We start from the raw sequence: 18,675 nt of genomic DNA, 5'->3' as shown, positions 1-18,675 counted from the left end.
TCTTAGTGCTCCCTTAGCAGCACATACACTAAAACTGGAACTATACGGAGAAGAGTAGCATGGATGGCTCCTCCGCAAAGATTACATGCAAATTTGCAAAGCATTCTGTATTTTAAAAACCAAATATTTATATGATATTGTATTATTGACAAAGCCCACACTCCTCAGTTTGGAATTTCTGTTAGTTAAATTACAGGTTTGGCTACTGTGATGGAGAAATTTAAAAATAATTGTGACCTTAATACAACTTTTTCCAATGGAAAAATATGAGCTGATCAGGTGGCTTTCCTACACACAGTTGTCAGGGGCCCATGCCCCTAGCATATTGCTCTGCCATTCTTATCATGCAGCTCTGTCTTGTGGACCAAGATGACTGCTTCACATCCTATTGTTACATACTACATGCTTAAATTGAAGGGTAAAATGTGTTGTCGTAGGGGACATAATATTTGCAAGTGGTAGTAGGAGTAGGATTTTATTTCACTACCTTAATGTTTTAAAGGTCATTTTTACATTGTCGCAGGAAAAACTTTTAAGTAACAGTTATATCACTGCTGTTAGGATTTCATGAGCTTTTAATTGTTCTATTAGGTTCCTGACAGTTATACTGGGGAGAGAGTAGGGTAACTTGTGCCTTTCAAATACTGTGTTTGTGGCTTGTGTTGTTACTTGTAGACCTGGGGCCTACTTTGTACTTTGCATTTCTCTCTGTAGAAATGGTTCCCACCGCCAAAAATCACATTTTTTTTTTTTGAAACGGGGTCTTGCTCTGTTGCCCAGGCTGGAGTGCAACGGTGCGATCACAGCTCACTGCAACCTCCACCTCCTGGGTTCAAGCAATTCTTCTGCCTTGGCTTCCTGAGTAACTGGGTTACAGTCACCCACCACCATGCCCAGCTAATCTTTGTATTTTTAGTAGAGACGGGTTTCACCATGTTGGCCAGGCTGGTCTTGAACTCCTGGCCTCACGTGATCCATCCACCCAGCCTCCCAAAGTGCTGGGATTACAGGCATGAGCCACTGCGTCCAGACCACATTCTTTTGAAAGTAATTGATGCTTAGATCAACAGCTTCCTCCTTTTTGTTTGTTTGTTTTTGAGACAAAGTTTCCTTGTCACCTAGGCTGGAGTGCAGTGATGCGATCTTGGCTTACTGTAACTTTGACTTCCTGGGCTCAAGCAATCTTCCCACCTCAGCCTCCCTCGTAGCTGGGACCACAGATGTGTGCCACCATGCTCAGCCACTTAAAATAATTTTTTTTTTTTGTAGAAACAGGGTCTCCCTGTGTTGCCCAGGCTGGTCTTGATCTCTTGGGCTCAAGTGATCCTCCCATCTCCATCTCCCAACGTGCTGGAATTACAGGCACGAGCCACTGCACCCAGCCGCCTCCTTGAAATATAGACAGGTTTCATTCAATCACAGTCTTTTCTTACTCTATACAGTTGACCCTTGAACAGCATGGGTTTGACCTATTTGGGTCCTCTTAATACACAAAATTTTTTCAATAAATATGTTGGAAAAATTTTTTGAAGATTTGTGACAGTTTGAAAAAACTCACAGATGAGCCATGTAGCCTAGAAATTTTGAAAAAATTTAAAAAAGATATGAGTGTGTAAAATATATATAGATATTGGTGTATTTTATTTACTACCATAAAATATACATAAATCTCTTATAAAAAACTAAAATTTACCAAAACTTACACAAATGCAGATTGTACTTGGCACCATTTATGGTGAAGAGAAATGTAAAGTGTAAGGATGCAGTATTAAACTGTAACTGCGTAAATGACTGCAGTACATAGTAAATAACTATAGTACTTACTGTATTACCATAATAATTTCGTAGGTCTCTCTGGTTACTATTGTAGTGAAGTGAAGTGCTGTGAGTATCTGCTTAAAAAGGCCTGTGATACTGATCATCTCCATGTGAACAGTTCATCTCTCCAGTAAATTGTGCATGGCAATGTAAAGTGATCTTGCTGTTCTCACATATTTTTCGTGGTTAGTGCAATACCATAAACCTTGAACACCATGGGACCCATACAAAGTACCTCTAGTGATGTTGGAAGTCCCTGCAAGAAGCAGAGAAAAGTCATGACATTAAAAGAAACAGTTTAAATGCTTCATATGTACTGTAGATTGAGGTCTGAAGCTGCTTTTGCCTGCCATTTCAAGATAAATGAATCCAGCATAAGGATCATTGTAAAAAAAAAAAAGAAAGAAAAGAAAAAAGAAAAAAAAGATAATTCGTGAAGGTGTGGCTACACCTGCAGATGTGAAAATGTTCCATATTTTGCAAAATGCAAAATGTGTTAATATTATCAGTAAGGCTTCCAGTTGGCTTCCAGTCAACAGTAGGCTATTAGTTACTGGGGGAGCAGGAGACTGCATGGGGTAGGGAGTGTATGTACCTCTAATCCCCATTGTTGTTCAAGGGTTTGCTCTACTCAAATTCTTAATGTACGCATATTTTATAATGTGAGAAACAAAATAACTCCTTCTTGGGAGGCAGTACTCCTTCTGGAGTCTAACAAAGTGTTTTGTATGCAGTTGACATTTGATAAATGTTTGCTCATTTGAAGTATATTTCAAGTTGAATAAAGAATTGAGTGAGAAGCTGCCAGAGTAGGCCTGTTAGGCTTTACGTGAAAAGTGTGTAATCTATACTTTTGGACAATGTGCTCATCTCTTACAAATCAACAAATAAAAACATCAATATCCGGATAGAAAATGAACAAACTACATAAATAAGCTCATGATAACAGAACAAGAACAAATGGCTTACATAAAAAACAACTGTAATTAAAGAAATAATGAAATTATTTCGTAAACCTCTATAAAATAATATAGTATGTGATATAGGGAGATAGAAATCCTTAGTCACTGTTTGTACAAAAGTACACTTGTATAACTTTTTAGAAAGCAATTTGTCAAAATGCATCGAGAAACAAAAGTTCATATACCTTTTGACCTTTTCTAAGAAACTTGTAAGGAAATAGAGATAGAATCAAAGCTTTATAATCACAGTGTAATTTTGTTCTTGTGAAAAATTGGAAATAACAAATATCTAATGGTAGAAGAATGGTTTTATAAATTATGACACATCCCATCATTATATTTTTCAGCCTTTTAAAAGGAACGTTTTCAAAGAGTAGTGGCATAGGCTGTTGAATGACATAGGAAAGTGGTTACCATTTTGTGTTAAATGAAAAAGGATAGAATAGTCATTGGGAAAATGCAAATTAAAACCACCGTCATTGGAAAAATGCAAATTAAAACCACAGTGAGATACTATACAACCTCTTACTCAGAATGTCAAAACAAACTATACATTTCCTGGCAAGGATGCAAAACAAGGAGAAACCTTAGTCTTGCTGGTGAGACTGCAAATAGTACAGCCACCTAGAAGACAATTTGACAGTTTATTATAAAATTAATCATATCCTTATCACATGATCTGGCAAGCCCACTCTAGATTGAAATTTACCACCAAGATAAGAGAGTTCCAGTAGTTTTTCATCCTTGTCAGCCCTTGGCATTATCAGTTAAAATATTTAGCCTTTATATGAGGTATGATGGGGTATCTCATTGTGGTTTTAATTTCCCCTTTGATGATTGTATGCTTCTCTGATGAAAAGTGAAATGAAAACCTATATTGGCTGCTCTGCAAATATTTATAGCGATTTTATTTGTAATTGGCCAAAACTGGAAACAACCAGATTCCACTAGGAAATAGATTTTTTAAAACTCCAGCATGTCCATACAGTGTAACATAGGAACCTCCTTTTTATTTTCTTTAGAGATGGGATCTCGCTATGTTGCCCAGGCTGGAATACAGTGGCATGATCACAGCTTGCTGCAGCCTTGACCCCCCAGGCTCAAGTGAACCTCCCTCCTCAGCCTCTCAGGTGTTTCCTTATAACAGCGTGAGAATGGACCAATACAGAAAATTGGTACCAGAAGTGAAGCATTTCTACAAAGATAACTGAAAATGTGGAAGCAACAGCAGAACTGGGTAATGAGCAGACGTTAGAATCATTTGGAGGGATCACAAGAAGACAGGAAGATGAGGAAAAGTTTGGAACTTCCAGGAGACTTTTTGGATGGTTGTGACCAAAATACTGATAGTGATATGAATAGTGAAGTTCAGACTAAGGTAGTCTCAGATGGAGATGAAGAATTTATTGGGAACCTGTGTAAAGGCCACTCTTGCTATGCTTTAGCAAAGAGACTGGTGGCATTATGCCCCTGCTCTAGAGATCTGTGGAACTTTGAACTTGAGTAAGATAATTGAGGGTATCTGGTGGAATAAATTTCTAAGCAGCAAAGTGTTCAAGATGTAGCCTGGCTGCTTCTAACAGGGTATGCTCATAGGCATTCCCAAGAGGATGGTCTGAAACTGGAACACATATTTAAAAGAAAAGCAAAGCATAAAACTTTAGAAAATTTGCAGCCTGGCCATGTGGTAGAAAATAAAAACCCTTTTCCTGGTGGGAATTCAAGGCTGCAGAAAATTTCATGAGTAAAGAAGAGCCAAATATTAATAGACAAGAAAATGGGGAAAATGACTCCAAGGTGTTTCAGAGACCTTCACAGCAACCCCTCCCATCACAGACCTGGAGGCCTAGGAGGGAAAAATGGTTTCATGGGCCAGACCCAGAGTCCTACTGTTCTATGCAGCATTGGGACATGGTACCCTATGTCCTATCTGCTCCAGCTCCAGATGCCATGGCTAAAAGGGGCCAAAGTAGGGCTGGGCACAGTGGCTCACACCTGTAATCCCAGCACTTTGGGAGGCCGAAGTGGATGGATCTCCTGAGTTCAAGAGTTGAGAAGAGCCTGGCCAACATGGTGAAACCCCATCTCTATCAAAAACAAAAAAAAAATTAGCTGGGCGTGGTGGCAGGCACCTGTAATCCCAGCCACTCAGGAGGCTGAGGTGGGAGAATCACTTGAACCCAGGTGGCAGAGGTTGCAGTGAGCTGAGATGATGCCATTGCACTCCAGCCTGGGTGACAAGAACAAAACACCATCTCAAAAAAAAGTGGGGGGGGGGGGTGGCACTAAAGTACAGCTTGGGCCATTGCTTGAGAGGGTTCAAGCCCCAAGCCCTGGTGGCTTGCACATGGTCTTGGGCCTGTGGGTGCACAGACACAAGAATTGAGGCCTGGGAGCCTGCACATAGGTTTCAGAGGATGCATGGAAATGCCTGGATGTCCAGGCAGAAGTCTGCTACAGGGGCAGAGCACTCACAAAGAACCTCTACTATGGCAGTGCAGAGGGGAAATGTGGGGCTGGAGACTCCGCACAGTGTCCTCACTGGGACACTGCTTATGTGACACAGTGGAGCTGTCATAAGAGGACCACCATCCTCCAGACCCCAGAATGGTAGCTCCACTGACAGCTTGCACTATGCACCTGGAAAAGCCACAGGCACTTAAGGACAACCAGTGAAAACAGCCATGGAGGCTGTACCCTGCAGAGCCACAGGGGAGGGGCTTCCCAAGGCCTTGGGTACCCACCCCTTGCATTAGTGTGGCCTGGATGTGAGACACAGAGCCAAAGAAGATTATTCTGGAGCTTTAAGATTTAACGACTGTCCTACTGGGTTTTGGATTTGCATGGAGCCTGTAGCCCCTTTGTTTTGGCTAATTTTTTCATTTCCAAATGGGAGCATTTACCTGTATCCACATTGTATCTTGGAAGTATCTAACTTGGTTTTTATTTTACAGGCTCACAGACAGAAGGGACTTGCCTTGTCTCAGATGAGACCTTGGACTTAGCTCCTGGAATGAGCTAAGACTTTGGAGGACTGTTGAGAAGTCATGATTGTGTTCTGAAATGAGAAGGACATGAGATTTAGAAAGGTCAAGGGTGGAATGATATGGTTTGGATTTGTGTCCCCACCCAAATCTCATGTTGAATTGTAATTCCCATGTGTTGGAGGAGGAACCTTGTGGGAGGTGATTGCATCATGGGGACAAATCATCCCCTTGATGTTCTCATAATAGTGAGTGAGTTCTCATGAGATCTTTTGTTTAGAAGTGCATAACACTTTCTCCTTTGCTCTCTTCCTCCTGCTCTGCCATGTAAAGAAAGTGCTTGCTTCCCCTTCACCCTTCCACCATGATTGTAGGTTTCCTGAGGCCATCGCAACCATGCCTTCTGTACAGCCTGCAGCATTGTGAGTCAATTAAACCTCTTTTCTTCGTAAATGTCCCAGTCTCAGGTAGTCTCAGGTAGTTATAGTCTATGAGAACAGACTGTAACAAATATCAACTGTGTGCAAGAAATCAACTACAAAATACTACGTATATATACATATGGCTAATTTAATATATCCCTGGGACAAATTCTGCTTTGTCATGATGAATAATCTTTTCACTTTGTTGTGGAATTCAGTTTGTTAGTATTTTGTTGATAAATTTTGCATCAATGTTCATCAGAGGTATTGTCCTATAGTTTTCTTTTTTTGATATGTTCTTGTCTGGTTTTGGTATCAGGGTAATACTGGCCTTTTAGAATGAGTTTGGAAATATTCCCTCCTCTATTTTTCAGAATAGTTGGGTAGGATTTTTATAGTTCTTCTTTAAATGTTTAGTAAAATTCAGCAGTGAATCCATTGGGTCCCAGGCTTTCCTTTGTTGAAAGACCTTCTATTATGGCTTCAAACTCTTGTTACTGATTTATTCAGGTTTTGAATTCCTTCATGGTTCAATGTTGGTAGGTTGTGTTTGTTTAGGAATTTATCATTTCTTCTGTGTTTTCTAACTTATGGGCATATACTTGCACATAGTAGCCTCTAATGATCCTTTGAATTTCTGTGGTATCAGTTGTAATATCTCCTTTTTCTTCTCTGATTTTATTTATTTAGATTTTCTTTTTTTCTTAGTTAGCCTGTGATATGGTATCAATGTGCATCTCCACACAAATCTTATGTCAAATTATAACCCCCAATGTTGGAGGTGGGACCTGGTAGGGGCAGAGTTCTCATAAATAGTTTAGCACCATTCCCCCTTGATACTATATAGTGAGTGAGTTCTCATGAGATCTTGTTTAAAAGTTGGTAGCACCTCCACACTCTCCTCTTCCTGCTCTGGCCATGTAAGACAAGCCTGTCTCCCCTTCACCTTCTGTCATGATTGTAAATTTCCTGAGGCCTCCTCCAAAACCAAACAGATGGCCAGCATCATGCTTCCTGTAAGGCCTGTGAAACCATGAACCAATTAAACCTCTTTTCTTTATAAGTTACCCAGTCTCAGGTATTTCTTTATAGCATTGTGAGAATTAATTAATATGGGAAATTGGTACTGAGAAGTGGAACGTTACTATAAATATACTATACTATAAATATACTGTAAATATACCTGAAAATGTGGAAGCAGCTTTGGAACAGGGTAATGGGCAGAAGTTGGAAGAGTTGGAGGGCTCAGAAGAAGACAGGAAGATGAGGGAAATTTTGGAACCTTTGTGATTGGTTAAATGGTTGTGACAGAAATGCTGATAGTAATGTGGACAATAAAGTCTGGGCAGAGAAGGTCTCACACAGGAATGAGAAACATTTTGGGAACTAGAGGAAAAGTTATTTTTGTTGTGCAAAGAGCCTAGAGGCATTGTGCCCCTGCCCTAGGGGTCTGTGGGACTTTGAACTTTAGATAACAATTTAGACTATCTGGTGGAAGAAATTTCTATGCAGCAAAGTATTCAAAATGTGGCCTGGTTGCTTCTAAAAACCTATCTTCATATGCATGAGCAAAGAATTGACTTGAAACTGGAGCTTATGTTTAAAAGGGACATTGTGCACATGTACCCTAGAACTTAAAGTATAATAAAATAAAAATAAAAATGAAAGGGAAACAGAGCATAAAAGTTTGGAAAATTTGCAGCCTGGAGATGTAGTAGAAAATAAAAATCTATTTTCTAAGGAGAAATTCAAGAAGGCTAAAGAAATTTGCATAACTAAAAGGAAGGCAAATACTGACAGCCAAGACAATGGGAAGAAGCCCTCAAAGGCATTTCAGAGACCTTTGCAGCAGCTCCTCCCATTACAGGCCCAGAAGCCTAGGAGGGAAGAATAGTTTTGTGGGCCAGGCCTAAGGCCCTGCTGTCTTGTGCAGCCTCAAGATGCTGCACTCTGCTTTCCAGCTTCACCAGCTCCAGCCCTGGCTAAAAGGGGCCCAGGTATACCTTGGGGTGATGCTTCAAAGGGTGCAAGTCATAATCTATGGAGGATTCCACATGGTGTTAAGCCTGCAGGTGCACAGAGTGCAAGAGTTGAGGCTTTAGAGCCTGCCTAGATTTGAAAGGATGTATGAAAAAGGCTGGATGTCCAGGCAGAAGCCTGCTATGGGGGTGGAACCCTCATTGAGAAGCACTAATAGGACACTGTGGAGGAAAAATGTGCGGTTGGAGACCCCACACAGAGGCCCCATTGGGTCACTTGCCCAGTGGAGCTGTGAGAAGAGGACTACTATCCTCCAGACCCCAGAATGGTAGATTCACTGTCAGTTTGCACCATGAGCCTGGAAAAGCTGCAGGCACTCGATGACAACTCATGAGAGCAGCCACAGGGGCTGGCACCTGCAAAACCACAGGGGCATGGCTGCCCCAGGCCTTGGGAGCCCATTCTTTGCATCAGTGTTCCCTGTATGTGAGACATGAAGTCCATGGAGATTATTTTGGAGCTTTAAGATGTAATGACCACCCTGCTGGATTTCAAACTCATATGAGGCCTGTTGCTCCTTTCTTTTGGCCAATTTCTCCCTTTTGGAACACGAGTATTTACCCAATGCCTGTACCTCCATTTTATCATGGAAGTAACTAACTTGTTTCTGATTTTACAAGCCCATAGTCAGAAGGGACTTGCCTTGTCTCAGATGAAATTTGGTAATTTGGACTTTTAATTAATGCTGGCATGAGTTAAGACTTCGGGGGAATGTTGGGAAGGCATGATTGTATTTTGCAATATGAACAAAACATGAGATTTTGGAAGGGCCAGAGGTGAATGATATTGTTTTGATCTGTGTCTCTGTCGAAATCTCATGTCTAATTGTAATCTCCAGTGTTGGAAGTGGGGATTGTATAATGAGGGTAGAGTTCTCATAAATGGTTTAGCACCATCCCCCCTTGGTACTGTATATTCAGTGAGTTCTCATGACACCTGCTTCTTTAAAAGTGTGTGGCACCTCCCCACTCTCTCTCCTTCTCCTGCTCTGGCCATGTAAGACAAGCCTGATTCCTCTTCACCTTCCACCATAATTGTAAGTTTTCTGAGGCCCCCTCAGAAGCCAAACAGATGGCCAGCATCATGCTTCCTATACAGCCTATGAAATTGTTAGCCAATTAAACCTCTTTTTTAAATAAATTACCCAATCTCAGGTTTATTTTACAGCAATGCAAGAATGAACTAATAGAGCCTGACTAAAGGTTTGTCAGCTTCATTTACCTCTTGAAAATCCAACTTTCCATTTCATTGAGCTTTCTTATTGTTTTCTTCATTTCAATTTGATTATCTGCTGTGATCTTTATTATTTATTTGCTTCTACTAATTTTGAGTTTAGTTTCCTTTTGATTTCTAGTAGCTCTTTATGATGCATTAATATGTTATTTGAAATTTTTCTACTTTTTAGATGTAGGTGCTTATAACTATAAACTTTCATCTTAGTGCTATCACTGTATCACACAGGTTTTAGGATGTTATTTCTATCATTATTTGATTCAAGAAATTTTTTAAATTTTGTTTGTAATTTCTTCATTGACACACTGGTCATTCAGGAGTGTATTATTCAATTTTCAAATGTTTTCATAATTTCCAAAATCCTCTTTTGGCTGATTTCTAGTTTTATTCCATTGTGGTCAGAGAAGATACTTAATATAATTTTAATTTTTTTGAATATTTTAAGACTTGTTTTGTGGCCTAACTTATGGTCTATCCTTGAGAATGATCCATTTGCTGAGGACGAGAATGCATATTCTGTAGCCATTGGGTGAAATGTTCTGTAAATATCTATTAGTTCCATTTGGTCAATAGTGCGGATTAAGTCCAGTGATTCTTTATTGATTTTCTGTCTGGATAATAATCAGTGCTGAAGTAGGGTGTTGAAATCTCTGGCTATTATTGTATTAGGGCCTATCTGTCTCTTTAGTTCTGATATCTGCTTTATCTATCTGGGTGTTCCAGTGTTGGGTGCATATATATTTAAAATTATTATATCCTGTTGCTAAGTTGACCCCTTTTATCATTATATCATTGTCTTCTTTGTCTCTTTTCATAGTTTTTGTCCTGAAATCTATTTTGTCTGATATAAGTATAGCTATTATATTTATTATAGTCTTCATTGTCTGGGATTGTTTATGCCTTCCTTTCTTGAAAAGGTTTTCCAGGTATTCAAAGTGACTTGGGTTTTGTGATCTAAGTTTTTGGTCACTGAAGCCATTTCTGCATTAGAGAAAGCCCAGAATTACCCCAAGCCCAGTAACACTGTGGATCTTGCAGACCCGTAGAGGTATTGCCTTTGTGGTCGTGGATATAATCCAAACAATTTCTCTGAATTCCAGGTAGAAACTTTTGTTCTCTTCCCTTACTTTCTCCCCGCACAAAAAAAAAAAAAAAAAAAAAAAAAAATTGACTCTCTCCCCTTACTTTCTCCCCGCATGAAAAAAAAAAAAAAAAATTGACTCTCTGTCTGTGGTGAGCTTCCTGGAGCTGGTGGAGTTGTATCATAAGCACCCCTGTGACCACCACCACTGGGACTGTGCTGGGTCAGAACTGAAGCCAGCACAGCACAGGTTCTTGCCTAAGGTCTGCAGTAATCACTGCCTCACTACCACTTATGTTTGTTCAAGGCCTGAGGAAGCTACAATCACCAAGTGGCAAAGCTAGCCAGGCTTGTATCCTTTCCTTCAGGGTGACAAGTTCTTCCTGACACTGAGCAGGTCCAGAGATGCCATCTGGGAGCCAGGGCCTGCAGTCAGAAATCTTAGGACTCTACCTGGCACTCTATTCTACTGCAGCTGAGGTGGCATCCAAGCCATAAGACAAATTCTTTCCCACTCTTCCCTCCGCTTTCACAAGCGGAGGAGTCTCTCTCCATGACCACCAGTGCCCCTGAGCTATGGTGAGTATTCCTGGCTAACACCAATGTCCACTGAAGGCCATAGGGCTCTTCGTTAAGCTTATGGTGAATGTTGCCAGGCCTTGTACTCTCCTTTTAGGGAAGTGGGCTCCCTTCTGGTCCAAGGTGGCCCAGAAATGCCACTCAAGAGCTAAGTCCTGGAATCAGAGACCCCAAGAGTTCCCTTTTTGCTCTACCCCGCTGTTGCCAAGCTGATACCTAAGCTTCAAGACAAATTCCCCTTTACTCTTGCTCCTCTTTTCTCAAGCAGGCGTCTCTCCCCATAGCCATTACAGCTGAAAATGTTCTGTGTCACATCTGAATCTGGCATGTCTCTTAGTCTCACTCAAGTACTACCATGAGTACTTCCTGGGTACTGCTGCTGATTACTCAGGGCCCAAAATCTCTTTAGTTAGTAAGCGATGATGCTGCCAGGGATGGGTAATTCCCTTCAAGGCAGCAGATTTCCTTCTGACCCAGTGTGTGTATAAAAATATTGTCAATAAACTAGGGCCTAGAATTGGGGCCTCAGGACTCTGCCTGGTGTCCTATCCTACTGTGATTAAGCTGATTTCTAAGTTGTAAGACAAAGCCCTTTTTACTCTCCTTTCTCTGTTCCTCAAGCAGAAGGAAAGAGTAACTCCTGGAGCTGCAAGCAGCACTGCCTTGGGTTGGGTTATGGGTGGTGCAAGAACTCCCTTGTCTGTCCCAGCTGGTGTCTCAATGGGTTATGTGCGCCACAAGACCACTGGCTCTGAGCCCAGCTTAGCACCTGGACTTTCCCAGGAATTGCAGACCTTGTGGCATAGACTGCCTGGCAAGTTTATTTAGGATCACAGCACACTTTAGCACATTGTGGCAAGGCTTTCCAGAAATCAATTCTGACCACTGAGTTGGGTGATTCCCTTTTGGCTAGGACTGGTCCAAATGCTCCTTCTGTGGGAGACAACTGAATTCTGCCTGGTACTACTGTTCTGACAGGGCAACGCTGAGTTTCAATGCCAAAATCCCACCATCATTGTGCTCTCCCTTCCCCAAGCACAAAGATTCTGTCTCCACAACAACCAACCACTGTCAGGGGGATGGGAAAGGATTGGTACTGGTAAGTCAAGACTCTCTTTCTTACTCTTTTAAGTGACTATATCAGTGATATGAAGTTAAAACCAGGTACTTGGACTACTCACCTGATTTCTGGTTCCTATGAAAGTGCTTTTTTGTGTGTGTGGGGGGGGTTGTTCAATGTGATATTCCCACAGGGACAATGATCAGTCAAGGATTCTACTTGCCATCTTGCTCCACATCTCCGCCAAGCAAAAAGTTTTGTATAAGATTTTCATAAGCTTACAAACAAGCAGGTGCTTATCTTTATAAAATTGAAAATTGTGGTTTTCTCAAAATGTTCTTAAGTTTAGAAATTTAAAGAGTTGAGTCACAGAAAACTAACAGAAAATACATAAGGACATAATTATTGAAGTAAATATTTGTGAGTAGAAATATCCCAAAATGCTAAAACAAAATTTACAGGAAAAAAATTAGTACTCACTATATCCTTAAACTGGGAAGAGTAGTAAAATATAACTTTAGAATAATGCTTAATAATATTATTCTTACAAATCCTGTCTTGCATGTGGCAAATGCTTTTTTAGGTATACATTCAAAAAATGAACAAGTTAATAGTTATAGTTTATAAGAAAAAGGCACATTATACAATTACATAAACAAATTATGTTTAAAAATTTAAATACTGGCTTTAGTTCATGCTTTATCGAAAATCCATGGCTCCAACTCTACTGATGCAGTTTGTATTAACATGAATTAGACATGTTCATTGAACATGGATTCAGCTTAATGTCCAAATCATTACAGGCTCTTCATTATGTGGCTTTGACAACGATGAACAGATATTCATTAGGGCAATCATATTCATAATAAATCTACATTAAAATTGACAAATAGGAGCTATCAGGGCTCATTGAACTTTGTCTATAGTGTTTTTTACTATAAAATGATATCAGTTTTTATTGCTACTGGAGTCAAAAAGTAGAATTGGAAATCCAAGGATGTTCAAATTACTCTTCATTGTGATGAGCTATAAAGTGTCCACTGTTACGAGGCAACAAAGTGAGTAACTATTGTGAAAGGTATATTAGTTATGGCATCAAAATCTAGATTTTAGTACATTTCTGCCATTTATTATGCATCTGACCTTGGACAAGTCACTACCAATTTTAGATTTCAGCTTCTTCATCTATAAAACAAAGAGTATACTCTTTAGTATAAAAATTGAGACAAATTTTAGAATTCATCTAATGGTAATATATTACTTTCTTTCATAAATATAAAAAAGTACTCAGCAGAAAGTTTACCAGCCAGAAGAGATTGTGGTCCTATCTTTAGTCTTCTTAAACAGCATAACTGCCAACCAAGAATTTTGTATCCAGCAAAACTAATTTCATAAAAGAAGAAAAAATACATTGTTTTTCAGACAAGCGAATGCTGAGGAAATTAGTCACTACAAATTAGTCAGCCCTACAAGAAATGTTAAAAGGAGTTTTAAAGCTTGAAACAGAAGGTTGATATGCACCAGAACAGAACCTCTTAAAAGCATGAAACTCACAGATTCTATAAAATAATAACAAAATGAAGGGAACAAAGTACCTAGATAACAACCAACATGATGAGTGGAACAGTACCTCACATCTCAATATTAACATTGAATGTAAATGTTCTAAATGCTCCATTTAAAAGATACATATTTCCAGAATGGATAAAAAATTACAAACCAAACATTTTCTGTCTTCAGGAGACACACCTAACACATAACAATTATTTTAGATTCAAGGTAATGGCATGGAAAAAGAAAAAGATATTTCATGCAAATGGAAGCCAAAAGTCAGCAGGCGTAGCTATTCATATATCAGATAAAACAGACTTTAAAAGAACAACAGTAAAAAAAGACAAATAAGGTCATTTTATAATGATAAAATGATCAATTCAGCAAGAAGATATTACAATCCTAAATATATATGCACCTAACTCTGGAGATCCCAGACTCATAAAGCAATTGCTACTATACCTACAAGAAGAGATAGACAGTAACACAATAATAGTGGGGGACTTCAACACTTCACCAACCGCACTAGACAGATAATCAAGACAGAAAATCTACAAAGAAACACTGGACTTAAATTGCAATCTAGAACAAATGGACCTAACAGGTATTTACAGAACATTCTACTTATTAATTGCAGAATATACATTCTTCCCATCAGCACATGGAACATTCTTCAAGATAGACCATACTATAGGCTACAAAAGAAGTTTCAAGAATTTTTTAAAATCAAAATTATATCAACTATTTTCTCAGACCACAGTGGAATAAAACTAGAAATCAACTCCAAAAGGAATACTCAAAACTATACAAATACACAGAAATTAAACAATATGCTCTTGAATGATTTTTAGGTTAAAAATGAACTCAAAATGGAAATTTAAAAATCTTTTGAAATGAATGATAGTAGTGGCACAAGTTATAAACACTTCTGGTATACAGCAGAAGCAGCACTAAGAGAAAAGTGTATAGTGCTTAATGCCTACATCAAAAAGTCTGAAAGCTCACAAATTGACAACTTAGCATCATACCTCAAGAAATGAGAGAAATAAGAACAAACCAAACTCAAAGCTGGCAAACGAAAAGTAATAACAAACATTAGAGCAGAACTAAATGGAACCAAACCAAAAAAGTACAAAAGAACAATAAAGCAAAAATTTGGTTCTTTGAAAAGGTAAATAAAGTCAATATACCATTATGTAGATTAACAAAAAAAAAATAGAGAGAAGTTTCAAATTAGCACAATCAGAAAAAAATGGAGACATTACAACCGAGACTACAGAAATACAAAAGATCATTCAAGTCTACCATGACCTCCTCTATGCATACAAATCAAAATTTTATAGGAAATGGATACATTCCTGGAAACATACAAGCCTCACAGCTTGAATCAGGAAGAAATAGAAATCCTGAACAGACCAATAACAAGCAGTGAGATTGAATCATTAATATAAACATTTCCAAAAATAAAAAGGCCAGAGCCAAATGGAACAACAGCGAAATTCTACCAGACATTCAAAGAAGAAATGGTACCAAATCTACTGAAACTATTTCCAAATATTGAGAAAGAGGGACTCCTCCCCAGTTTATTCTATGAACCCAATATTACCCTGGTACCCAAGCCAGGAAAGGACATAACAACAACAACAGTAAAACTACAGACCAATGTCCCTGATGAACACAGATACAAAAACCCTCAACAAAATACTAGGACATCAAAAAGGTAATTCACCATAATCAAGTGGTTGTCATCTCAGGATGGGTCAACATACAAAAGTCGATAAATGTGATTCATCACATTAACAGAATTAAAAACAAAAATAACATCATCGTCTCAATTGAACCAGAAAAAGCATTCAATAAAATCCAACATCCTTTTCTGATAAAAACCCTCAAAAAACTAGGCATAGAAGAAACATACCTCAAAATAATAAAGCTGTATAAAACAAACCCATAGCTAACATCATACAAAATGAAGAAAAGTTGAAAGCATCCCTTCTAAGAACTGGAATAAGACAAGAATGCCCACTTTCACTGCTTCTATTCAACATATGACTAGAAGTCCTAGTCAGAGAGATTTGTCAAGAGAAAGACATAAAGTGTACCCAAATTGGAAAAGAGGAAGTCAAACTATCCCGGTTTGCTGATGATACAGTCATACATCTAGAAAATCCTGAAGACTCCACCAAAAGACTACTAGATTAGATAAATGAATTCAGTAAAGTCTCAGGTGACAAAATCAATGTATAGAAATCAGTTATTACTGCTATTCACCACCAACAACCAACCTGAGAATCAAATCAACAACTCAATCCCTTCTACAATAGCTGCAAAAGAAATGATACCTACAAATACACATAACCAGGGAGGTAAAAGATCTCTGCAAGATCAGCTACAAAACACTACTGAAAGAAATCATAGATGACACAAAGAAATGGAAATGTATCCCACGCTCACGGACCACAAGAATCAATATCATGAAAATGACCATACTGCCAAAAGCAATGTACATATTTAATGCATTTCCTCTCAATATATCAACATCATTTTTCACAGAATTAGAAAAAATATCCTAAAATTCATATGGAACCAAAAAAAGAGCCCAAATAGCTGAATCATTCCTAAGCAAAAAGAACAAATGTGGAGGCATCACATTACCTGACTTCAAATTATACTACAAGGCTGTAGTAACCAAAACAGCATGGCACTGGCATCAAGGTATATACATAGACCAATGGAACAGAATAGAGAACCCAGAAAAAAGCCAAATACTTAAAGCCAACTGATCTTTGACAAAGCATACAAAAACATAACCTGTGGAAAGGACATCCTGTTTAATAAATAGTGCTGGGAAAACAAGATAGCCACATGCAGAAGAATGAAATTGGATCCCTATCGCTCACCATCTAAAAAAGTCAACACCGTATGGATCAATGACTTAACTCTAAGACTCGAAACCATAAAAAGTCTAGCAGAGAACGTAGGAAAAACACTTTTGGGCACTGGTGTAGGCAAAGAATGTGTTACTAAGATCCCCAAACCAAATGCAACAAAAACAAAAATAAATGGGACCTAATTAAACTAAAAAACTTCTGCACAGCAAAATAAATAATCATCAGAGTAAACAGGCAACCCACAGAATGGTAGCAAATATTTTCAAACTATACATCCAACAGAGAACTAATATCCATAACCTACAAGGAATTCAAACAAATCAGCAAGAAAAAAAATAACTTCATCAAAAAGTGGACAAATGGCATGAATAGATGCTTCTCAAAAGAAAATATACAAATGGCCAACAACCATATGAAAAAATACTCATCATCACTAATCATCAGGGAAATATGCAAATTAAAACCAAAATGACATAAAACCGTACTCCAGCCAGAATTACCATTAATGAAACTTCAAAAAATTATCAAGTTTGGCATGAATGTGGTGAAAAGGGAACAGTTATATACTGTTGGTGGGAATGTATATTAGCACAATCGCTATGGAAAACAATATGCAGATTTCTCAAAGAACTAATAGTAGATCTACCATTCGATCCAGCATTCCCACTATTGGGTATCTACCCAAATGAAAAGAAGTTATATCAAAAGCCACCTGCACACATGTTTATCTCAGCATACTTCACACATGCAAAGATACGGAACCAACCTAAGTGTCCATCAACTGATTGGATAAAGAGAATGTGGTATATATACATCATGGAATACTACTCAGTCATAAAAAAGAATAAAATCATGTCTTTTGCAGCAACCTGGATGGAGCTGGAACCCATCATTCTAAGTGGAATAATTCAGGAATGGAAAATCAAATATTGTATGTTCTCATTGATAATGGGGAGCTAAGCCATGGATACACGAAGGCATACAGAGTGGTATAATGGACACTGGAGACTCAGAGTGGAGAGGGAGGGGGTGATGGATAAAAAAACTACATATTGGGTACAATGTACACTACTCAGGTGACAGGTGCACTACAGTCTCCAACTTCACCACTGTAAATTTCATCCATGTAACCAAAAACCACTTGTACTCAAAAGCTGTTGAAATTATATATATATATATATAAAATACATATAAGAAAAAGTAAAAAAAATTTTACTATTCACATAGAGAGGAAAAGAGAGATAAACAGAGAAAGAGAGAGAAAGAAAGAATAAAATATATTTATCTTAATTGAGGACACACTTTGGCAGTACTCAAATACACTGAATTCCAGAAATCCTAGAAACAAAATACAAAGCAGTAGATGGTGTGTACTATGCGACCAGCACTCCCCAACCTGGACTTCCTAAGGCATTGCACAATATTCCAGAACTGACTCCAATTAGGTCAGGAGCTAAATGTGGTGAAATAAATTGAACAGATCAGCTACATCTGGGTAACCAGACTTATTACATTTGGCTTTGCGGTTATTAAGAACCACACACCAGCTCTTATTTTCTTCCCAGTGAGATGATTAATGGAGCAAAGTTGTCTATGTTTTGCACTAGTGCTGTGTGCATTATTGCAAGTCTACCTTCAAAACTCACAAAACGTCCAAAGTGATAAATCATGTGGTGACCTTCACAAGAGTAAATTACTGAAGGTTAGTTATACTTCGACTTATTTGGTTAATGTGAACATCCAATTTAATAAAATATTTATTTCACATGCAAGGAAATACAAACTAAGCTACAAAGGCATAAAATTACTGTAACAAGGAGAGATTTTAAATTTGAATCCCTAGGCTGGTAAAATGCTTTTAATTATAGTTTCGGTAAAACCTGAAATATTCTTTCACTTATTAATAATAAACACTTACCTCGGATCTGCTCTGTGGAAGGCAGTGTTCTAAGTGGTTTATCCACATGAACTTATTAAATCTTAATTTACAAAATTCTTATGATGACATTTCCTGCTGTGATCAACAACATCTCAACTCCATCTCTGTCACTGTG

General features: G+C 38.4%; 1 protein-coding gene and 1 non-coding gene across 20 annotated transcripts in view; both read left to right on the top strand.

Moving 5' to 3' along the window:
• CAB39L (calcium binding protein 39 like) overlaps nucleotides 1–18,675 on the top strand; it is a 216,759-nt gene that overhangs the window by 3,217 nt on the left and 194,867 nt on the right. The gene's annotated exons all lie outside the window — the stretch shown is intronic.
• On the top strand, nucleotides 6–115 carry LOC115930528 (U6 spliceosomal RNA). The gene has a single exon (XR_004067157.1). It is a non-coding gene; the product is annotated as a U6 spliceosomal RNA (small nuclear RNA).

Source organism: Gorilla gorilla, chromosome 14 (genome assembly GCF_029281585.2).
Source record: "Gorilla gorilla gorilla isolate KB3781 chromosome 14, NHGRI_mGorGor1-v2.1_pri, whole genome shotgun sequence".
Classification (NCBI taxonomy): Eukaryota; Metazoa; Chordata; class Mammalia; order Primates; family Hominidae; genus Gorilla; species Gorilla gorilla.
The sequence above is the reverse complement of the archived record's forward strand: the minus strand, read 5'-3'. Positions and strand labels throughout refer to the sequence as shown.